General features: G+C 48.3%; 1 protein-coding gene across 3 annotated transcripts in view; it reads left to right on the forward strand.

The window, feature by feature from the left end:
- Positions 1–20,713, forward strand: part of KANSL1 (KAT8 regulatory NSL complex subunit 1) — a 76,176-nt gene that overhangs the window by 34,336 nt on the left and 21,127 nt on the right. The window lies entirely within an intron of this gene.

The raw sequence follows: 20,713 nt of genomic DNA on the forward strand, positions 1-20,713 counted from the left end.
GTAACTCTTCCCCGGTGAACACGAAGCATCTCTGCCTTGAGCTGAGGAACAGCAGGGAAGAGCTGGGATCCTGAGGTTCACTGGGTCACTGTGGCCATCTCTGCTGTACTCCCTGAGTTCTTCCAGCCCTAACAGGTGTCTCCCTGAAAATATGTGCCAGTGTTTGCTGTCTGCTGGGGAAGAACAGTGTTCCTTTGTTGCTGCTTGGAGAGAGGAGGGAAGCCAGCCAAGTTCTGCTGCTTCATGGCAGAACATATCTCACTGCTTTGAAGTTGTGTGCTTTTTAAAATAACACCATCTAGACTGCAGCTCTGCAATTCTTTCTTGTGTTCACTGAAATGTGCTCCAGTTAGAGACATGTTCTTCTACTAAGATTTCTTCTGTTAAAATTCCATCCATTTTTTAATCCTCTTTCTGTTGCTGCTCTGATGTTTGGGGGAGAGCTACTAGTTCTCTGTCCTTTTGGGAGACACACAACAAACCCAAAAATTCTGCTAGTTAGTCATCTTCTTGGTCTCAAATGCCACCTTTTTCAAATACCTAGGCTCTAACTTCTAAAGTTACTAAAGACTGGACATCCCTTTAATTCCTAGGAGATAAAAGCAAAGATCTTGATGCAAGAAATGGTGCCTGTCAAAATAAGTGAATAAGACCCTGGCAAAGGTTTTATTTCCTGGAGAGTGTTCAGCTAAACTTGGTGGTTTCCCCAGTCCTTTTGTGGGAATCTCTGGATCTGAGTGCAGTTGGTAGTTGAGAAAGATCAGGGTGTCCTGTGTGGCTGAGTTCAGGAGGAGGGTGGCAGTGGCAGTTGAGTGGTTTTGTGAAATTTTTTGTTTCATGTCCTGGGAGACAGAATTCTTCTGAGATGTAAGAAAACATGAGCTGAGTTTCCACAGGGGGGACCTGTACATGTGTGTCCTGTTAAAGCTCCCATTTTCACAGGGAACTTTGCTGTGGAGTTGGGAGTGGGGTACATGGTGTGCTAGGCTGCTGGAGTTAGCAGTGAGCTGAATTACCAACCTCCTTCCTGAGAACTAAAACTCCTGAGAATTCCCAGCACAGATTAAACTCCATTCACTCGATGTTCCGATTCTCCTCTCTCCCGTACAGCGGGAATTTGTCTCCTGCAGGAAGCACTGAGCACGTGATTGGGATGCTGCCATTGGGAGGATGATTTCTTACGGCTGAAAGTGCTTGTGATCATTCCTGAAATAAATTGCTTTTATTTCTGCTCTTGTCTTGCCAAATATCCTAAAGCTATATGTTCACCTTTCCCCAGCAGTATTGGGAGCCAGTCCCCTGCTTCTGTTCCAGTTTCTCTAAAAGCAGAGAAGGAATGCTTTAATGGGTAGTTTTTAATTTCCTTATTAGACAGTTCAGAATCCATATGGGAGAGAGACTCTGTGATTGCTGCATTCTTACTGTGTGGGGAAGATTTTACTTCACAGCTCTTTCCCTCTTAAACACCGGAGAGAGTAGTGAAGCTGTTCTGTAGAGAGATACTTAGATGGGACCGTGGGTGCTCAGGCTGTGAAGTTGCCTGGGAGAATGTACAAAAGCTGTAACCATTCTTTGCTAATGCACACCTTTCTGGGAAAATCAGTGCTAGTAAATATCTCAGTAACTCTTGCAGCTGGGGTTTGTGGCCTCAGCAACTATTTCCTTTTGCTGTGATTGCAAATACTTGGTCACCTTTGGGCAGGGTCAGGCTGGCCAGCAGGAGGAATTTCCTCTGGAAGGGGCGGTCAGGGCCTGGCAGGGGCTGCCCAGGGGGTTTGGGGTGCCCAAGGAGGGCCTGGGGCTCTGGGCTGGGGACGGGGTGGGGATCAGGAACAGGTTGAGCTCCACGGTCTGGGAGATCTTTTCAAGCACAAATGATCCCGTGATTCCCATGCAAACTATTATCTCTGTTGAGCTGCCCCAGGATGAGCTCCCTGTTCCTCTGAGGCTCTGGCCTGAGCAGTTCAGTTTCAAGACTGAAAGCTGGCAGAGGGATATGCAGATATTGCTGTTTTCTGCTGTTAAATAAAATCTTTCTCATGAACAGATTAATGCATAAAACTGCTGGGCAATTGCACACGGCAGCCTCTTGTCCCCTGGCACAGATAAATAAATCCCAGTGATGGATTTTGATCTCTTATTCCCAGAAAACTGCTCAGTTCCTGCGCAGGAGAGGTTGCTGCTGTGTGGGTGCCTGCAGTCCTCCCATGGCCCTGTCATGTCCCAGCTGCCTCGCTGGGCTTTGTGTGGTGATGAGTTTATTTGAGAGCTGGGAGGTTCTGTAAAAAGGTTCTGTAGTGCAAAGTACTTGTCACTTAAAAATTGGACTTGTATTTTCTGTGTTACGACGTTTTAACTCAAAATTTAAGGCAGTATTGTTATTTTAGATGTAATTATAAGCTCCAGCAGGGCTCCTGTCTCTTTATATAGTACTCTGTACTTATTGAAAATATCTGAGAATAAAGGAAAAGCAAAGCATGGGGAGGTGATCGATTAGCACTGCTCCCTGTTGGAACAGGAATGGAGCTAAGGTGTATTCTAGTTGTTGGTGTTCAGCAGGAAGCTTTCTCCTTGAGGTGTCATTTTTCTATCCTGAGTCTTCTCTCCCCTGGAGCCTGTTCCAGGGTCTGTGGGTCTCAGGCAGAGGTTTGTTCTCTCAGCCCGAGGCTGGCTCTGGCTCTGGCTGGGGATTCCTGCCCCGTTCCCGTTCCGTGCGCGGGGCCGAGCTCTGCCCCGCTCCCGACACCCGGCCGGGGACACGGCAGCTCCCTACGAGTGACAAAAATGTGAAACCCCAGGAATTCTGTCAAGGCTTGATATGTGAGAACTCGGTGTTCTGCAAGAGGAAAATAAACTTTGATTAAAGACTAAACTCTGTTCCAGAAACTGCCAGCACAATAGGGAGAGGCTTGTTCAGGTACAAGGAGTGAGACTGAGCTGGGGGTTTGGTTGAAGCTGTGGCTTTCTGTGACACTGCCATGCTTTCTGTGGAAGCTTGGAAGCTTCTTGCCTGAATCTCGTTTTGGAACTTACTACACATAAATATTTATATAAATATTCAATGTTTATATATAATACTTTACTTGAACCTTTTAGAGCTTTTCTTTGGCTAAAGTTTCTCATTGAAGGGGTTTGCTGTCACACTGTGAAGGTCAGAAAAATTTTATGGGCCATAAAGTTGAGGCTTTCCAAGCTCTGTGGGTATCTCATGATAAAAGTGAAGCTGCTTTTTTTCCTTGTTTTGAGGATACTCTTCCGCCGTTTAGGAATGTTTTTTGATATTATTTGCTTTTAGGAACTTGACTGTGTGGATTTCTGTCCCATGTTTCCAAAAAGCAGACATTTGTGGAGCTGTGTACTGACAAGCAGAAAGACAAATTCGGAATGATCTGCTCTGGAAACAATCCAAGTGTTTTAATTTGTGTGTATGTAATTCTAGTATCTCTCCTAGGGCCAAGTCTGCCCTCCTTAGACTTGATGATAATGCTTAGCACACAGAGTGTTTTTATCTTAAAAGCACTGCACAAATATGAACTAACTGGGCAGTTAAGCCTTAAACTTTCTTTTAGAGACGTTTACTCAGGTGTGAGAGGCACTGGCTGTGTCTGCATTGTCTGGAGTGTTAAATCCAGACCAGGAGCTCGGCACAGGCTCCCAGCCCTGGGCTCTCAGGCTCTGGCAAAAGACTCCCAGAATCCCAGAGCGGTTTGGGTTGGAAGGGACCTTAAAAGCCCATCCAGTGTCACCCCTGCCATGGGCAGGGACACTTCCACTGTCCCAGGATTCTCCAAGCCCTGTCCAGCCTGGCCTGGGGACACTTGCAGGGATGGGGCAGCCACAGCTGCTCTGGGCACCTGTGCCAGGGCCTGCTCACCCTTGGAGTAAAGGATTTCTTCCCAATATCCAATCCAAAACCCTGTCCTCCTTCAGCTGAAAGCCATTCCCCCTTGTCTGATACATAAAAAATATCATATATATATATGTATATACACACACAGTACATACATGATATAAATCCCTCTTGTCTGATAAAAATATGAATAGCTACTGCTGGTTCCTCTGGGTGGTGGAGGAAGACTCAGATCACTTTTGTGTGTGAATCACCTGATGTGCTCAGCAGCCCCATGAGCACAGGCAGCGCCTCTTCGATCCTCCTGGAGGGAGGCTTCAGATTTCCATGGAGCCCAGAGCTGATGTCACTGCTGTGAAATGAGGCAGCAGTGAGCTCCTGCTTCGCCTCACTCTGCTCGGGAACTGGATCCCAAAGCTTTCCTGGCATAATCCCATGTTCCAGAAAGCACAGAGCTGTCCTACCATTGCTGCCATACCACTGGTAATTACTTAATCTCAGTCAGGCACAGGGCAGAATTAGGTGAGCAGAATAGTTGAAGGAAACACAATTACAGAATCAAAGAATGCCAGAATGGTTTGGGTTGGCAGGGTCCTTAAAGCTCATCCAGTGCCACCCCTGCCATGGCAGAGACACCTTGCACTGTCCCAGGGGGCTCCAAGCCCTGTCCAGCCTGGCCTGGGACACTGCTGGGGATCCAGGGACAGCCACAGCTTCTTCATTTTCCTTAATATTAATTTATTTATTACTTCTGTTTTAAAATATTTTTAATTTAAATTACTCTGCAGATACTTCTGTGAGGACCTTCAGAGGCCCCCCTGTTTTGTGTGGGGGGATTGGGCAGCTTGGAGCTGCTGCCATTCCCAGGGACAAGAGGACACATCACGGGGTGTTAAGTCCTTGAGAACCGTTCCTGGCTCCCTCAGACTGTGGTGCAGCTTTAAAAACCTTTATCTCTGTGCTTTTGCTGAGGGTTATTGTTGCTTCCCTTAGCAGAACAGGTGGCCTTTTTCTTTGGTGTCTTGGCAGATTTCCTCTTAAGTCTTATTTTAGCGAGTTGAAAGAGGAAGAGGGCACAGGGTGCTTTTTGAAGCCATATTCACTGAGGATTTATTCCCACCAGCATTGTAAAGTCTGGGATAGTTACTCTGGAATTCTTTGCTGTTTTGAAGTAATTACAGTTTCTTGGTTTCTCAATTTTGAAGTAGAAAATGTTGTCTTATAAAAGAAGAATATATCCAGGAGAAGCATTGAAACACAGAAAGAAGGGTCACAGGTTTTATTCACTGTCCCAAAGTGGATTTATCCACTTTGTCTTGAGACAGGTTTTACAAGGAGCTTGTGAGGGCATGGAAAGATGAAAACAAACATGGTCAGCTCTCTTCATCATAGAATAGTAGGTGGAACAGAATTTCTGCATGATGAATTTTGACATTCATTAACCCCCCCATTCCCTCACCTTTGTCCCTCTTTCTGTAGCTTTGTGAAGTGAAGCCTGACCTGAGGTGCCTGGTGAGCAGATACAGAGATGCTCCACTGCTGCAATTAGATATAATGTTTTTGCACACATTCTCTGTAAGATCAGCTGAAGATGGGCACAGCCTGTCCTTTTCCTGCCCTGAAATCAACAGAGGCCTAATTTTTCTTTAAAAAAAAACAACAACAAACTCAGTTATTAGTAAATACATCTTAAAAGGCTTTGGTTTTCATCAACAGTGTGAGCAGCAGAAAAGGAGGGAGACAGATGCTGGTGAGGGGTTGTTCCTCGGGTGCTTGAGGGAAAACTGAGCAGGTCTGGCTGTGTCACCTCTGTCACAGCATGTCCCTTTTCCATTAGCTGCAGACAGTCTGAGCAATCAGATTCCCCAGTGAATTGGAGCTGGGACACTTTCATTGTTTGCTCTTGTCTCAGGGTGTGATTCAGAGTTTTGACTGGGACTCTGGGAGGGTGACTCGCCTGAAGCTGTGCTGAAGAGCTGGGCTTGCTTATGAGGAGTAGCTGCAGGAAGAGCTGCTTGTTCCAAGTCTGTTCCACCTCCCTGTTTTCTAATTACGTGTTTGAATTTCTCCCTGCTCTGCTCACCTGTAATAAATCAGACACCCACAGGTTACATGACCCTTATCTCTGTCTCTTCTGATAAAGGTCTTTAAATGATGTTTCCATTAGGATTTTTAGCAAGCATGTGCTGGAGGATTGCTTTTAAGGACCCGGCTGTGTTTAAACTCTGTTCTGTTTGAAGTGTAGGCCAGCCCAGGTATTTTAGGATGCCCTGTGCAGGTGACTGTAGGACTGTAACCCTGACCTGCTTGAAGCTCTCCTGGTAACACATTTGATGCTGTGCTATAAATAACTAGTGGCTTTCCAAACATAATTAGTTTCTTTATTGTCCTCTGAATAATGTGTGAAGCAGGTGTGGGCTCTGCATCCCCTTGAGCAGGATTTCCAGTTTCAAGGGACCTTCTGGCTGTGCCTGAGCATCTCTTGCTCACAAGGGGTTTTGGTACAAAGCTCCCTCAGACACTGCTGCCCACAACGATGCCATGAAGTGATCCAGACACTTGGCTCTGTCTTTCAACCTCCTCAGAATTAGCAGGGCTGGGTGTGTGAATACTTCAAGTACTTGCTGGGTACCGGTGCTTGGGACACTTTGCTGGGACTGAAAGTGTTTTGTGGTTAAATTCTCCCACACAAGCACACGGTGTGTGTGGACAGCAGCTGGCCTGGAAGGAGCAGGACAAGACTGACGTGGATGGAGTGGAGCAGTGCCTTGGGCAGTGGGACAGAAACACTGCTGGAAGAAGACAAAATGATCCTGAGAGAACTGGCAGGAAAAGGAAAGCAAGCTCGGAGAACTGGTGTCAAGAATACTTGTTTTTGCCCTAGATCATAAGGCCAGATGAGATCATTTATGTGAGAAGACATCACTGTGGAGGCTCATTTAGCTGAGTAAAGGCTTGTTTGCTTGAGCTGGAATGGATTTTCAAAACCATTCTTTTCCTGCTTAGGTTGATGTTGCAGCCATCGACTCTTGTTTCCTCCCTTGCCTGTTGGGTTGGAAGCCGTGGAGCAAATACAAGTACTTGTGGATGTGATCATGTAGCCTCTTGCCATCTGAACAGAGCTTGAATTTGAACAGGAGATGTGGCTTTTTAAATCTGTTGTCATTTGCTTCAAACTTTGCTTAAAATTTTCTGGCTTGTTGATGGATCATTTACCACCCCTCCCTTCTTTTTTAAAGAAGGCTTCATGGTGATCTAACCCAACAGTGCTTTTCCTCAGCAAACCAAACACATTTTTCTCTCTGTCTTTTAAAAACCCCATACATTCCAATACTCTAATTCTGCCCTATATTCTTTTGTGTCAGCTGCATACAGTCAGAAGTGTTAAGTGTGTTTTCATGCTCTCTTTTGCTGTCAGTATCAGTGAACCATCTTGCTGTCAGCGATGTGTCTCACTACTTTTTGTTCCTTCAATCAAGGTTTATTTAGATTTTTGTTTTGCAGAAACTACTCAAAATGCCTCCTGTTCCTGGTCTGTCCTTTCAGTTGCTCATCATCTGGGGCCTGGTTTGTGTGCTCTGTGGGTGAGAACCATGCTGATGGCTTGGTCAAGAACCTGTCGAGTACCAAAGATTTTTTTCATCTTTAAGCATTTAAACATATTTTTTGTTACATTTGTGGAGCTTTAGACTTAATGTGAGAAACTTAATGTGTACAGAAAATACTGAAGTGTGTTGCAGTTCTGATGTGTCTGGCTCTGCCAGAAGAAGGATTTATTGTGTCTTGCCCAGGGCAGCTGTGGCTGCCCCATCCCTGGAGCCTGGACGGGGCTGGGGACAGCCTGGGACAGTGGGAGCTGTCCCTGCTATGGCAGGGGTGGCTCTGGGTGGACTTCGAGGTCCTTCCAAATCAAACCATTCTGGGATTCTGTGATTCATTTGGGGATATGGCAGCAGATGAGATGAAGTCTGAGGCCTCCCTTTCTCTGATGGATCACTAAGTGTTCTTGTACAATAATTTCCTTTAACACACACCTAGTGATGGTCTTCTTGTAAAGGTTGGACAAAGGTTGTGTTGGTGCCACTGGGAGCTTTGCTAGCATTGGTGTGTCCTAAATTTATGCTGTCCTTTAGACCCTAATTACCAGTGGACTTTGGCTCCATTCCCAGGAATTACCTGAATTTGAGGTGCTGGAAGGTGAACAGCATCTGGTGCTTGGAAATGTGATTGTACAGGGGTCCTTGTCCAAAATCAAATGGACTTTCTGTTTGTGTTTTACCTCTCGTCAAGTTTGGAGCATGGAGCTGTTTAATCAAACTGGGATTTCATTGAAGAATTCCTTGGCTGCTTCCCCCTTGGCTCAGATGTTCTTGCTCCCTTCTTCCTCCATGTCTCCTTTGGCTGTGCCATCTGTCTGTCATCTGCTTTCTCATTTCTCTGACCTATTTATGAAATATGTTTGCACAACCCCTTTTGCAATGGCTGCAGAGGAGCGTTGGAATTGTGACCAGACTTATTTCCTCTTCCCCTTTGTTCAGTTTGTTAGCTCCAACCCATTGGATTCATGGGTGTCTCTGGTCTTGTCCTAAATGTCACCAAAGTGGTTTCAAACCAGGGCTGTGCAGAGAATTTTCTGTTTGTGGCAAGGCAGGACAGGGCAGCAGCATAAACCTCAGAGGATGGGATTTGTGTGAGTCCTGGCAGGAGGTGGAGTCGGGTTTGGGTTGCAGCTCCTGCTTGTCAGAGTTCAACTCTCACAAAGAGGAACTTTATTTCCAAGGCTTTGGACAGTGATTTCATTGTCCCAGAACTGCCAGGCATGAAGGGGCACATTGAGGGCCTGTCACCAGTCCAGGTTCTGAGTCCACACCTGTTGAGGGGCAGCAGCAGCCTCTGGGCTCCTGCCCTTGTGGTTCTCTCCTTCCTCATGTGGAAGGATTAAAGCTTGGATTTGCTGCAGCTGGTCTCGACCTTGGCCCAAGAGAAGCTCTGGAAGCAGTAGGGTGGCTGTTGGCACGCAGGATGAGACACCCTGAGGGAACAACCAGCTGGGTGGGCCTCCTTTTGTAGAATCCTGCAGTTGGAAGGGACCTCAAATCTCATCCAGAGCCACCCCAGCCATGGCAGGGACACCTCCCACTGTCCCAGCTGCTCCCAGCCCTGTCCAGCCTGGCCTTGGGCACTGCCAGGGATCCAGGGACAGCCCCAGCTGCTCTGGGCACCTGTGCCAGGGCCTGCCCACCCTTAGAGGAAGGAATTTCTTCCTGGTATCCGATCTAAACCTCTCCTTCAGATTAAGGCCATTTCTTCCTCTTCCTTGCATATTCCAGAAAAAAAGATGAATTGCCTGTAATCCCCCAAACCTCTGTCTAGTACCTTTTCATGGTAAAGTAGGAATTTAATAACTTGGCAGGTTCCAGTCCAGGACCTCATGTCCCCCCTGGCAGTTCATCTGGCAGGGAAGGAGTGCTCTGAGTTGGAGGAATTTTTATGCTTTTTAAAAATGGTTGAAAATATCTTAAATATGACTGGTGCTGGACAGTGCCATACATGTAGGGAACAAAGTAGGACTGGATTTGTTCTGCAAAGGGCATTTTATTGTCCACACTTCTGTTCTTGAGATAGCAAAGAAAAGAAACGGGGAGAGGGAGGAGGACACGGCAGTGGCGATAAGGCGGCTCCCTTTGGTTTCCTGCCTGCACGGTGGGGATGGATCTGTCCTGCCGGTGATGGATCTGAGGCTGAGCGTCTCTGTGTGCCCATTTACATACATCCAGTTCCAAATCATCATAAAATCACAGAATCACTGAATGCTTTGGGCTGAAAGGGACCTTAAAGCTCATCCCCTCCCACCCCCTGCTGTGGCAGGGACACCGTCTCCACTCTTGCCCAGCCTCATTTATTTTGCCCAGAATTGAATGTTCCATAGGCAGAGGTGGCTGTGAAGGGATGGCGGGATTTTGAAAACCTCCTCAATTTCCCTGGTGCTTCTGGGTAGCAGCTTTCTCAGCAGAAACATCTAGGAAATTTTGCCACTTCCTTGGAAAGTGTTTGTCCAGTCTCAAATGCTGCAAAATCAGAGCTTTGGGGAAAGGGTGGATTGTAAAAAGCAACAAAAAGGCAAAATAACCCTTGATGCAGGCTTCTGTAGATCAGGTCATGTTTTCTTTGGTAGGTCAGACATGATAATAAATATGTTCAGGGGAGAAATAGCTGTAGCTTTTTGAGTTTTGTTTGTGGTTTGCTTTTTCTTCCTTTTTTTTTTTGATACACTGAAGAAAGAAAATGGAGCACAAGGGGACAAAAAGAATTGCTGAACACAGCGTGTCCTTTCCCCAGCTTTAGGGGATAGCCAAGGAGTCTCTGGGAAGAACCTGAGCTGCAGGGAGAGGAGGAGGAAGCATTCAGGAGGGTGTTACAGCTGTAACGTGGGGACGGCTGCACAGTCCTGCTCCCCAAATTCACATTGAAGATGCCTCATGTAGCTGAACCAATAAAAAGCCCAAACAACGGAGTTGCTACATGAGTGGATTGTTAACCTGCAGCTGACCCCTCGCTTTTAATCTCAGTAAATGAAATGAAGTCCATGTAATCACTCCTAAATTTGTGTGTGTATCTGTGACACATATTTTGCTCCAGAAGAGCCTGGCGGGGGGGGCAGCTATAGGATCAGAGCTGCCACAAGGTGAAAACCCTCCCTTTGTTCTGCTTTTCTTCACCCACCTCCCTGTGCTTGGGAGGGAGTGTGGGCCTGATCAGAGGGAGCCTTTTTGGCAAGTGTTTAATTAATTAAAAGAGAGAAGGTAGTAAATTGATGGTTACAGTGGAATGTCTTCTGTGATGCTAAAACCATTCCACTCTAAAGTGATCTTGTGCCTGGGACAATAAATACCCTGCAGATAACAGAGCCTCTTGACCGTGAGCCAGAACTCCTCTGGCCATTTAATAGATGAGAAAAAGATCTCAAGGACCACGGCCAGGATCAAACAGCAAACCTGTGATGGAGCACAGAATTAGCAGATTGGGACTGGGGGCCCAGCTTTGAGCCTTTCAAACCATAAGACTTTATTCTTCCCCCCCACTGCTCTGCCACGTTGCAGGAGATGGATGAGAGCCCTTGGTTTCCACAGTGGCAGTGTCCTGTTCCCTAAGGGAGGGTCTTCCTTTGTGATGTAATAAATAAATATTAGATTCCTACCATGGAGATTCAGACATGGACCCTGCTATCAGCTTCTTGCTTTTCTTCCTTTTTGTTCTTTACTTTTCTCCCTGGTCAAATGTGGATTTCGTCCTTGGAGCCTGTGTGGGGTTAATCCCTTAACTCTGCTCTCAGTGATCGTTCCTGTGTTCTCTCTTGTGGGCTGGTGCCTTTTGGCTCTGTAGGAGAAATGGATGTACACAGGTGACTTTATGCATTTGGACTCTCCAGAGTTCATCATCCAAAGTTATCGTGTAAACTTTTCCTGCAAGGAGACCTTGAGGACGTGGAGGGTTGTCATCAGGCTCCCACAAGGCAGACACAATCTGGGATTTGGATGGTTCACATCCAAATCCCAAAACTGAGTTTGTGAGCATCGGCCACCTCAGCTCTGCAGACTCATCTGGATCCTGCTTCCTTCCCCCACCAACGCCTGCATGCTCTCAGGGTTTGAATTACTCCACGCTCTTTTTCAGCAGAGTAAATAGGGTATCTGTAAGTTTGAACATTAAGGCCTTTGTCAGCCCGCAGCGAGTAGCAGAGGCCTCCTGTAGCTAAAGCCACGTTTGGGGGAGGCCCTTGTTTGCCAGCACTTTGGGTTGTGCTGGGGATGCTTTGGCAGCAGGGCACAGGAGCACCAGGAGCAGGGCACAGGAGCAGGGCACAGGAGCACCAGGAGCAGGGCACAGGAGCAGGGCACAGGAGCAGGGCACAGGAGCAGAGCACAGGAGCACCAGGAGCAGGGTACAGGAGCACCAGGAGCAGGGTACAGGAGCACCAGGAGCAGGGCACAGGAGCAGGGCACAGGAGCAGGGCACAGGAGCACCAGGAGCAGGGCACAGGAGCAGGGCACAGGAGCACCAGGAGCAGGGCACAGGAGCAGGGCACAGGAGCACCAGGAGCAGGGCACAGGAGCACCAGGAGCAGGGCACAGGAGCACCAGGAGCAGGGCACAGGAGCACCAGGAGCAGGGCACAGGAGCAGGGCACAGGAGCAGGGCACAGGAGCACCAGGAGCAGGGCACAGGAGCAGGGCACAGGAGCACCAGGAGCAGAGCACAGGAGCAGGGCACAGGAGCACCAGGAGCAGGGCACAGGAGCACCAGGAGCAGGGCACAGGAGCACCAGGAGCAGGGCACAGGAGCAGAGCACAGGAGCACCAGGAGCAGGGCACAGGAGCAGGGCACAGGAGCAGGGCACAGGAGCAGGGCACAGGAGCAGGGCACAGGTGGAGCTCTGGCAGGAGCTGTGCTCTGCTCCTGCTCCCCCAGCCCGTGCCGCAGCGTTCAGTCCTTGTCCCAAAGGGCAGGGCTCTGCTGGGGGGGACAGGAGGCTGTGACCCACAGGACTCAGCTCAGCCCTCACATGAGTTGCCAAGTGGAGTGTTGGCTCCTTTTTGTCTCCATCACTTCCTGATGGATCATCCAGCGTTTGTTCAGCTCCAGCGTGTGCCACCTCTGCCGTGTGTTGGGTGAAATACTCCTCCTTTCTACTGTCCTGAAATTGTTTCTGGCAAACCTGTTCAGAAGGTAGTACAGGCTGAAACTGTGCTCTGTGGGACCATGCAGAGGGATTTGCAGATACATTAAATGAGATTCATTAAATGATGGAAAACTTGATAAAGGAGCCAGGAATGCCCAAGATATTCATGGGTGTTGACAGACATCCACTGGTGCCAAAGCTGTGATGAGGAGCGGAGGGAAGTGACACGATGTGTTGGTGGTTGAATGCAGATGAGATGGGAAGCTCCCTGAAAACCCTTCATTAGTGGCCAGAGTTGCTCTTCTGGAAGATTCTTCGACCTGGTCAGAGCTCAGCCCTTTCTTGGAAAGCAGAGCTGCTCTTTTGTGTCTCCCATTTGATGTTTGAATCCAGTGTTTCTTCAGTTCTTTGTGTGCCAGAGCATTGCTGATAAAAGGGGTTTCACATGGCCGAACAATGCAGATTGTGCCTTTCATCTCATGGAAATACAACTGGATTTTAACAGCCTTATTTTGGCCATCTCCAGCCACCCCCAGGACAGCTCTGCCCAAAGCTCCTTCCTCTTGTGCCCCCAGTTTACCAAACCAGCAGCTTCCCCTGCATCCCCAGGGATGTCGGTCTCAGGTTTGATCCAGTGCCATGAAACCTTTCTGCATCTTTGCTGTGAAGAACAGTGTCTAAGTCCATAATTTATACCTTCTGATATAAAGAAGGCAGCCTCTGGTGCTGCCTGTCTACAGCTGAATGGCTGGAAGCAGCTGCCCCTCTCCCTGCCCATCCTGGTGCTCCATGGCCCTTTCCATGTGTTTCTCTGGCTCCAGGCAAAAGCAAGCATAGCGTGACTCACATCAGTCTCCTGTTCTCCCTCTCCCTTTCCATTTCTCTCTGGACTATTTCCATGCTCCTGCACTATACAGCAGTCCTTCAGCCAGGATTATTTAATCCCATTTCTTAGATAAAGGGCTTGGAGGCCAGAAATGTGTTATTTCTGTGTTAACTGGAAGAGCTCTTTGGGTTGAGAGGAAACTTTCCTTGGATGGATGCCAGAAATAGCGTGGCCACCCCTTCCCTTGATGAAATGACCTTCAGATTAAATACTGATGTGTAGTTTTATTCTTGCTCTGATTTAGACTAAAGAGGTGATCTTTGCTGGGAGAGGCCTGGGTAGGGACTTGTGCTTAAGAGGGGCTGCAGAGGAGCCGAGCACAGCACCCCTGAGAATATCTGCATCCAGTGGGTGTTCTGTCCCTAAAAGACATGGTGTTCCTGTTGCTTTGAACAGGGATGACCTCCCTGTGCTTCAAGCCAAAAAAAGAAAAGGAAATTTCATTTTTCCTACACCTTTTGTGAGGAGGGTTTAGAGCTTTTGTGTTCCAGGTACAGAGCAGAGTGTAATTTTGTGATCTCAGGGATGTGTTCAGGAGCACAAACTTGGTGTCAGAATTCTGCATTTGGAGATGTGTTTGCAGAGCTCTCTCCTCTTCCTCCCGGGACATGAAAGAGCAGATAAGGAGGGTGAGGTCATCCCAGCAGTGCAGAAATTTCCCAGGCCTCGAGCTGAGCCTGTTTCAGTGTAATCACTTATCCTGAAGTTTCATTTTGATCTTGGGCTGCAGAACCTGTGGAGTTAAACAAAAGCCCCCCTGGTCCCCATGAGCCGTGACAAAACACCCTTTGACCTCAGGTCTTAACGGCTGCATAATGAGAAGTGAAGAGACTGAAGCTGCTTTTTCATCCCTGCAAAGATGGGAGAATCCAGTGCTGCTCCCTCCTCTCTGCCGGTGTTTACTGGGTGGGGGTGAGGAGGAAGACTATCTCCTGTGAGATAAAGCAAAAGGAAAATGAAAACAGGTTTATTTGTTGCCCTGTTCACTTCCATCCTGGAGTGACAGATCAGAAGTGGCTGAGTTGAAAACAAGTGTCTGCATCCTGTGTCAGTGTGCAGTGAGCTCTGTTGTTGGGAAGTTTGGTAAATACTGAAGGAATAGTTAATTCCCATCTTGAAAGGAAGATTGCTTTGCTTTGACATTAACTCCACTTTTTTCTCGGCTATCTCATTGTGGGGTTGCTTTGCTGGTGCTGCCCAAGTGGGGAAGCTTCAGGACACTGAGACAGCTGTAGTGGCACTTGTTTAGATCAAGTCGAGAGCAGCACAATCAGGAAGTGCCTTTGTTGATGCCATTTGCCTTATGGTATGAGCTGGAAGGTTTTAACATCCTGGAGAATCATTCCATAAATTCTGCCTTCAGTAACTCCTGAGCAATGAAAACATGTCCCAGCTAAGTCCTGCTCTGACACGGTGTTGTGTTAGCACTGCTCACCAGGGCTCGGGGCTGCCGTCCACACTGGCAATAATTCCACGTACTTTGTGGATTATGGAATATTGATTTACTGTGGAGTATAAAAATGTGCCGTACTCAGCAGAAGGGCCTCTCCAATTGTTATGCTCCAGGAACACTGCTGCTCAGGAATGTGAAATAAATTTTCCCTTTTAACAATGGATCCTGATTTGCATAGTGTCTATTCTTGTTCCCCGGGGACTGTGGCACTAATGGGCTGCAGCGAGCGCTCCCCCACTTGGACACCAGGCTCCTCTATTTGCACACATACAAAGGGCTTTGCTGTGGAACAAGTGTAATAACTCCTCAAACAGTTTACTCTGTGCCGGAATTGTCTCCTCTCTGTTGTGCTCTCAGTTTTGTTTGAAGAACTTAGAACGCTGAACACCCCTGTCCTTCTCTTCTTTGATGTTTTAACTGTGTTATTTTCAGGGAAGTTTGTTTTCCAGCAATCCAGAAAGTCCCATTGTCCCAAGCTGCCAAGTGTGAGGTGATCTCACGGTGCTGAAGGGACACCAGGAGCTGGGAAGTGGCTGGTTTGCTCTCCTGGTGCCTCGTTTTGGCAGCAAGCAGAGCTTTAGGATGGAGTTGCAATATTCAAGATAATGGCTTGTGGTTGTTGCTGCTTGTGCTCTTGATGCATTAATAAAGATGTCAAATCTCTGTCGTCACTTACTGTATCCTCTCAGTGAGCAGGAGTCACCGGCCCTCAGCTCTTGAGTTTGCCAGAAGAAAGTTATAAATCTCTTGGTGAGATCCCACCTTTAATGTGAAGAAAAAAAAATGAAGAGCACAATTTCCATTGGCTTTGTGCTTCTGCCACTTTGTGCTTTCTTGTAGAAGAATTTTAACTCCTAGTGAAAAATCTAAGAAAGGTAATGTTTCTGTGCAGCCCAGACCTGCTGGGAAGCTGCTGCAAGCAAAATTATGAAATTGATAAAGGGCCTTACTTAGCAAAAGGAAGATGTTTGTTGTGAGCTTGAGCAATTGTATTTTAGGCATTTTGAGGGAAAAGTGGGCATTCTTGGTTCATAGTTTGTAATGTTGAGAATGGCATCTTAACCAGAGCTTTAAGGGAAAAATTCCCAATGAACTGAGCACAGTTGGAGCACACTTTAGTGCTCGGTGTGGTGTCACCTTCTTGTTCCTGGATTTAGCTGCAAGGGACTAAGAAACTGCATTAATTTGTGGAGTGATGGTGCTCAGGCAGAATCTGCACATCACAGTTCAGTCTGCTCTGCTCTGCCTGCCTCAGTGCCCAGAGCTTGTGGACAGCTGTACTGAAAAATGGGTCTAATCAATTCTCTTAAAACATGGTGTTTTTCAGCTGACTGCTCTGCTGTGCCTCTGGAGAGTTGGTTTTCCTGGTGTAACAGGCAGCTTGTGGTGACCACACTTGTGATCCCCCCTGTCCACACCTTGCTCCCCCACCTTTCCCCTGTCTCCCCACACCTCTGTCCACGCGTGCTGAGCAGGGTTCAGACATGGCCCAGACTTGCACTGGTGTAGCTGGAAGAATAAAATCCAAATTTTTGGCTATTGTCACAGAACAATTGTCGCTGCTGAGGGCTGAAGAGCAGCTAGAGCTGGGAATGGCTGTTTTTCAGACAGTCAGCTGAATAAATGCTCGGGGCAGTGCATAAATGTCATGGTGTAAAGATCTGGGGCACTTGGCTTTGAAATAGCGCTGAAGTATTGCTGAGACACCGTTGTGCCATTTGCAGGCTTTGGTGGGAGCTGCTGCCTGTTCCTCTGGAGGTTCCTGTGCTTCCACAGGGATTGTGCTGGGCTGGGAAGGGCCAGCACGGCAGGAGTGGCTCAGTGTCCCTGTGTCACCTGCGGGCTCCAGGCAGGATCCGGACCCCGGGGCGTTGATGGGATGAGATGCTGTCACCAGCCCTGTGTGGCACCTGGGGCTGGGCAGTTCCACCTGCACGGAGCTGTGGAATCCTTTCAGTCAGGAAAGCCCTCTGAGACCACCTTGTCCAGCCTTGGACAGTGCTCTGGAGCTGCTGTGCTGTGTTCCTGCAGGTCTGGGGTCATTCACAGCCAGCAGCGTTGCTCTGAGCTAAAGCAGGGGGTAAATCCAAGAGGGATTTTCAGTTTACTGGTGGGAAACTGGGTTCTTCTGTCTTGGGGCAGGAGCGTGGCTTAGTGCTGCTCATGCTTTAGGATTTGTGCTCCCAAGTTTTCCCTGGGCAGTGGGGGCTTTTCAGTGGAAATGTCTTCACTCCCAGCCTGTGGAGGTCCCAGGTTTGTGTGAATACAGGAATGAATGAGCCGAGGGGAGATTGGAAGGAGATTCAGCAGAGTGCTGAGCACGTGCTGGGAATAGAAGAGCCCTTCAAAGCTGATGGTTCTGTCCAGGGCTGGGGGCGGGCGTTCAGCTGAACAAATTGTTCACTTTGGCTCCTTTGCAGGCAGAAATGTTACCATCAGCTAATGAGATTGTTCTTGAGCCTTGTGGGGTTTTCTCTTCCTCCCTCAGAGTCAGCCTGAGAGTGGGTTTGGCAGAGCTTTAACTCTTGCTCCACACATTGATCTGGTTTTCTGTTGATAAAAAAAATAAAATAAAATAATAATAATAATAATAATAAGAAGAAGAAGAACAATAAAGCAGCTTGGTGAGCTGAAGAATGAATGTGAAGAATATATGGGGACAGGAGCAAAGTGGAAAATATCAGCTGAATTGCTTGTCTGATTGAAGAAAGGTCCCATCCTGTACTTCCTGGGCTCTGTTCTAGTGCCAGGGTGAGGCTCCTCTGTGGAAGGGGCTGACACTTTCCCAGTTTGCCTCTGGAAGGTGAGGGAGGCTGAGCTGTGTGTCCCTGGGGGGAAAGGCTCAAACCCCAGAGCTCTGAACCGCTCTCCCATGATTTCTCCTGTCCAAAGAGAGGAAAGAGGAGAATACGGCGTGGCCTCTGCACTGGAAGGCGCCTGCATTCCAGGGGACAGCAAAGCCCCTGGGAATGTGCCAGTGCACAGTGGAGGAGGGGAACCATACGGAAAGTGCCTGGAAAGCTGGAGCTGATTGCCTCATGTTGTGGCATTAATTTGTGAGTGTCCGAGGCTCTGGGAGCTGCCAGGTGCCCTGGGCTGTGCCAAAGGCACCCTCTGGTTCCCAGTGAATCCCCTGCTCAGCCTGCTTGGCTGCCTGCAGAGCTTCTCAGTGTTTCTGTGTTGTGTTTCTCTCTCTTCTGGCATCGACTGTTTCTTCCAGCGTGACCTGTTATTCCTCATTTAGCGTCAAGATGGTTTGGGTTTGCTCAAGTGTTTGGAGTGGCAGGAGCAGTCTCACTCCAGACCCCAATGGCTGTTTCTCATCCATTCTGCTGATTCCTAGAAGTGGTTCTGATGATGGAGCTCCCCTTCAGCCTGTAACTTTCCAATCCAAAAACAGTTCTAGCTCCATTTTTCTGCTCCGTGTCATTACCAGGATGGTTTAGCAGCAGCTGGTGGATCTGCTCTGCTCACTTTGCAGCTGGGCAGTCTCCTGGTGAAAAGTCTGCTAATCTCTAATTCCCTCAGTTTGTTGAGGCTGTCTCTGTCTGCCTGGTTGGAATTCAGCTGCATGGACTCAGCAGAAAGCAGCATGGACTGGTGGGTGGATGGGCTGACTGAGGGACCTGAAGCTGAGACTGAGATTGGATATTGGGAAGAAATCCTTCCCTGGCAGGGTGGGCAGGCCCTGGCACAGCTGGGGCTGTCCCTGGTCCCTGGCAGTGCCCCAGGCCAGGCTGGACAGGGCTGGGAGCAGCCTGGGACAGTGGGAGCTGTCCCTGCCATGGCTGGGGTGGAACTAAGTGATCCCTGTGCCAGGGTCTAACCACCCTCACAGGGAGGAATTTCTTCCTAATATCCAATCTAACCCTTCCCTCTATCACTTTGAAGCCATTCCCCAATTTCCTGCCACTCCTTGCCCTTGTGAAAAGTCCCTCTCCATCTTCCTTGTAGACTCCCTTCAGGCTGAGAGGAGAGGAGAGGGTTTTCCTCTCCCCCAGAGCAAGTGGAGGTCTCAGATCCCCAGTGGTCACTGCAGGGCATCACACCCTGCTCTTCATGGTTGCTCCTTTCTGCTGCTAGAAAAGAAAAGAATCATTTTCACAAAATGCTTACAGGGGCAGTAAAGCTGAGAAAGGTCCGTGGGTCCTTATCCCAGAGCTGATCCCCATGGAGGGACATCCATCCCGTGATGCTGCCGCCAGCACCTCCCAGGGAAGGGTGGGACCCAGCTGGGAAAGGCTCAGTTCTAAATATAGAGACACACTACGCTCCGTGCTGTTTTGGAAAGTGTGGCTGAGCCATCATTCTGTTCCTCCCCTCCTCCACTGCTGCCGCAGGGTGTCAGAGGATGAAGCGTACATTACTGTGTTTCACTTTCTTGGGTTATTTTTGGTTCAAATCCAGTGGGTTTTTCTGGGGTAGGATGTGTCCTGATTTTAAGGTGAGGAGCAGGTCTGCTGCTGCTTGTGCTGCTATGTCACTTAAGAAATTAAATGGATTTTAAACTATTGTTTTCATACTTAATTTCTGCAAAAGAATGCTGTTAAATACAGCAGAGGCCAGTGTTCCAGCAGGCAGAGGTGCTTTGTAATGCTGGGAGAGGTAAACTAGGGAATTGGCCCTTTGGATGTATTCTCAGCAGCATTTGACTCTAAAAACTTAATTCTAAAAGCAATTCCCAGGTCTCTGTGGATCTCCAGAGGGCAAACTGCTGAAATCTGGCTTTACACAGACAGATATTCCAGAGGGAAGGACTTGAACTCTTAAAGGTGTTTTGGAAAAGGTCTTGGAGAAGGCTGGGAGGGCAGAATGTGTTTTGTGGGAATGTGGCCTCATCTACACTGGCTCTGCAGGGCAGCCAGAGGTCCAGCAGGAGCGTGGATAACTTGTCTTGTTCTAAATGCATGGGTTTCACTTGCAGTTTGAAGCACCCAACTCCTCCTTTTCAGGGTATTTCTATTAGTTGATTGGAAATTTGTAATAACCCTGGGACTTTCTTTTATTTATTTCATTTTTAGGCAAGTGCATTTGGTAGCAGTTATGCCTAAATCAGGACAGAGGCCCAGGAGGTGCAGATTTTTTGCAGAACTTGATGATTCCTGCTCCTTCCCATCTCTGCAGCTGGGGCTGCCTCAGTACAAAGCCTCATTTACCACGTGCTGCTTCTGCTGCCGTGGCTGGTTTCAGCTCTGAAATGGGTTAATCTCAGCAGAAGACTTTCTGGTTTGATTTTGGAGGAAACATCTGGACGTTGCTGTGGCTCCCCTGCCCCACGTGCTCTGGCTGGTTCAGAATTGCTACACAGGAGGGGGAGGTGGGCAAAGGGAATTATTTTGCGATTAATTTCTTAATTGCTAAAGCATCCAGATGTGGCAAAGCCTTTGTGCAGCAACACTGGATTTGTCAGCACTTTCTGCTGATGCTTTGTTTCCACACTGTCTTGGGGTTTTCTTCCTTTCTGGGCAACCTTAATATTTATCCACTGGAATCAGGATGCTTGGGGTATGTTTATAGTGGCTTTTAACGTGGAGAGAGGAGCCGTGGATTTATCCACTCCTTACCATCCTTGTGTTCCTTTCTGCCCTGGACTGCAGCAGTAGGGATTGAGGGTGTTTTGATGGCAGTTGATGTGATTTCCTGGCTTCTTTATTTGCTTGGTCCGTCCATCAGATGCAGAAATCAGGTTTGCTTTGCTGTTGCCTGCTCTGTCCTTTGCAGCAGGTCCCTGCAGGGGAGCAGCTGGGGCAAGGTTGGCCCTCTTGGTCCTCTCCAACTTCTAAACCCCAGCAGGGGTGGTTGTGGCACTTGGCTTGAGGTTTTCTTGTGGCCACATGGTATGAGC

This window comes from Pseudopodoces humilis, chromosome 29 (genome assembly GCF_049639895.1).
Source record: "Pseudopodoces humilis isolate 2021_Gansu_Grassland_sample_001 chromosome 29, ASM4963989v1, whole genome shotgun sequence".
Lineage (NCBI taxonomy): Eukaryota > Metazoa > Chordata > Aves > Passeriformes > Paridae > Pseudopodoces > Pseudopodoces humilis.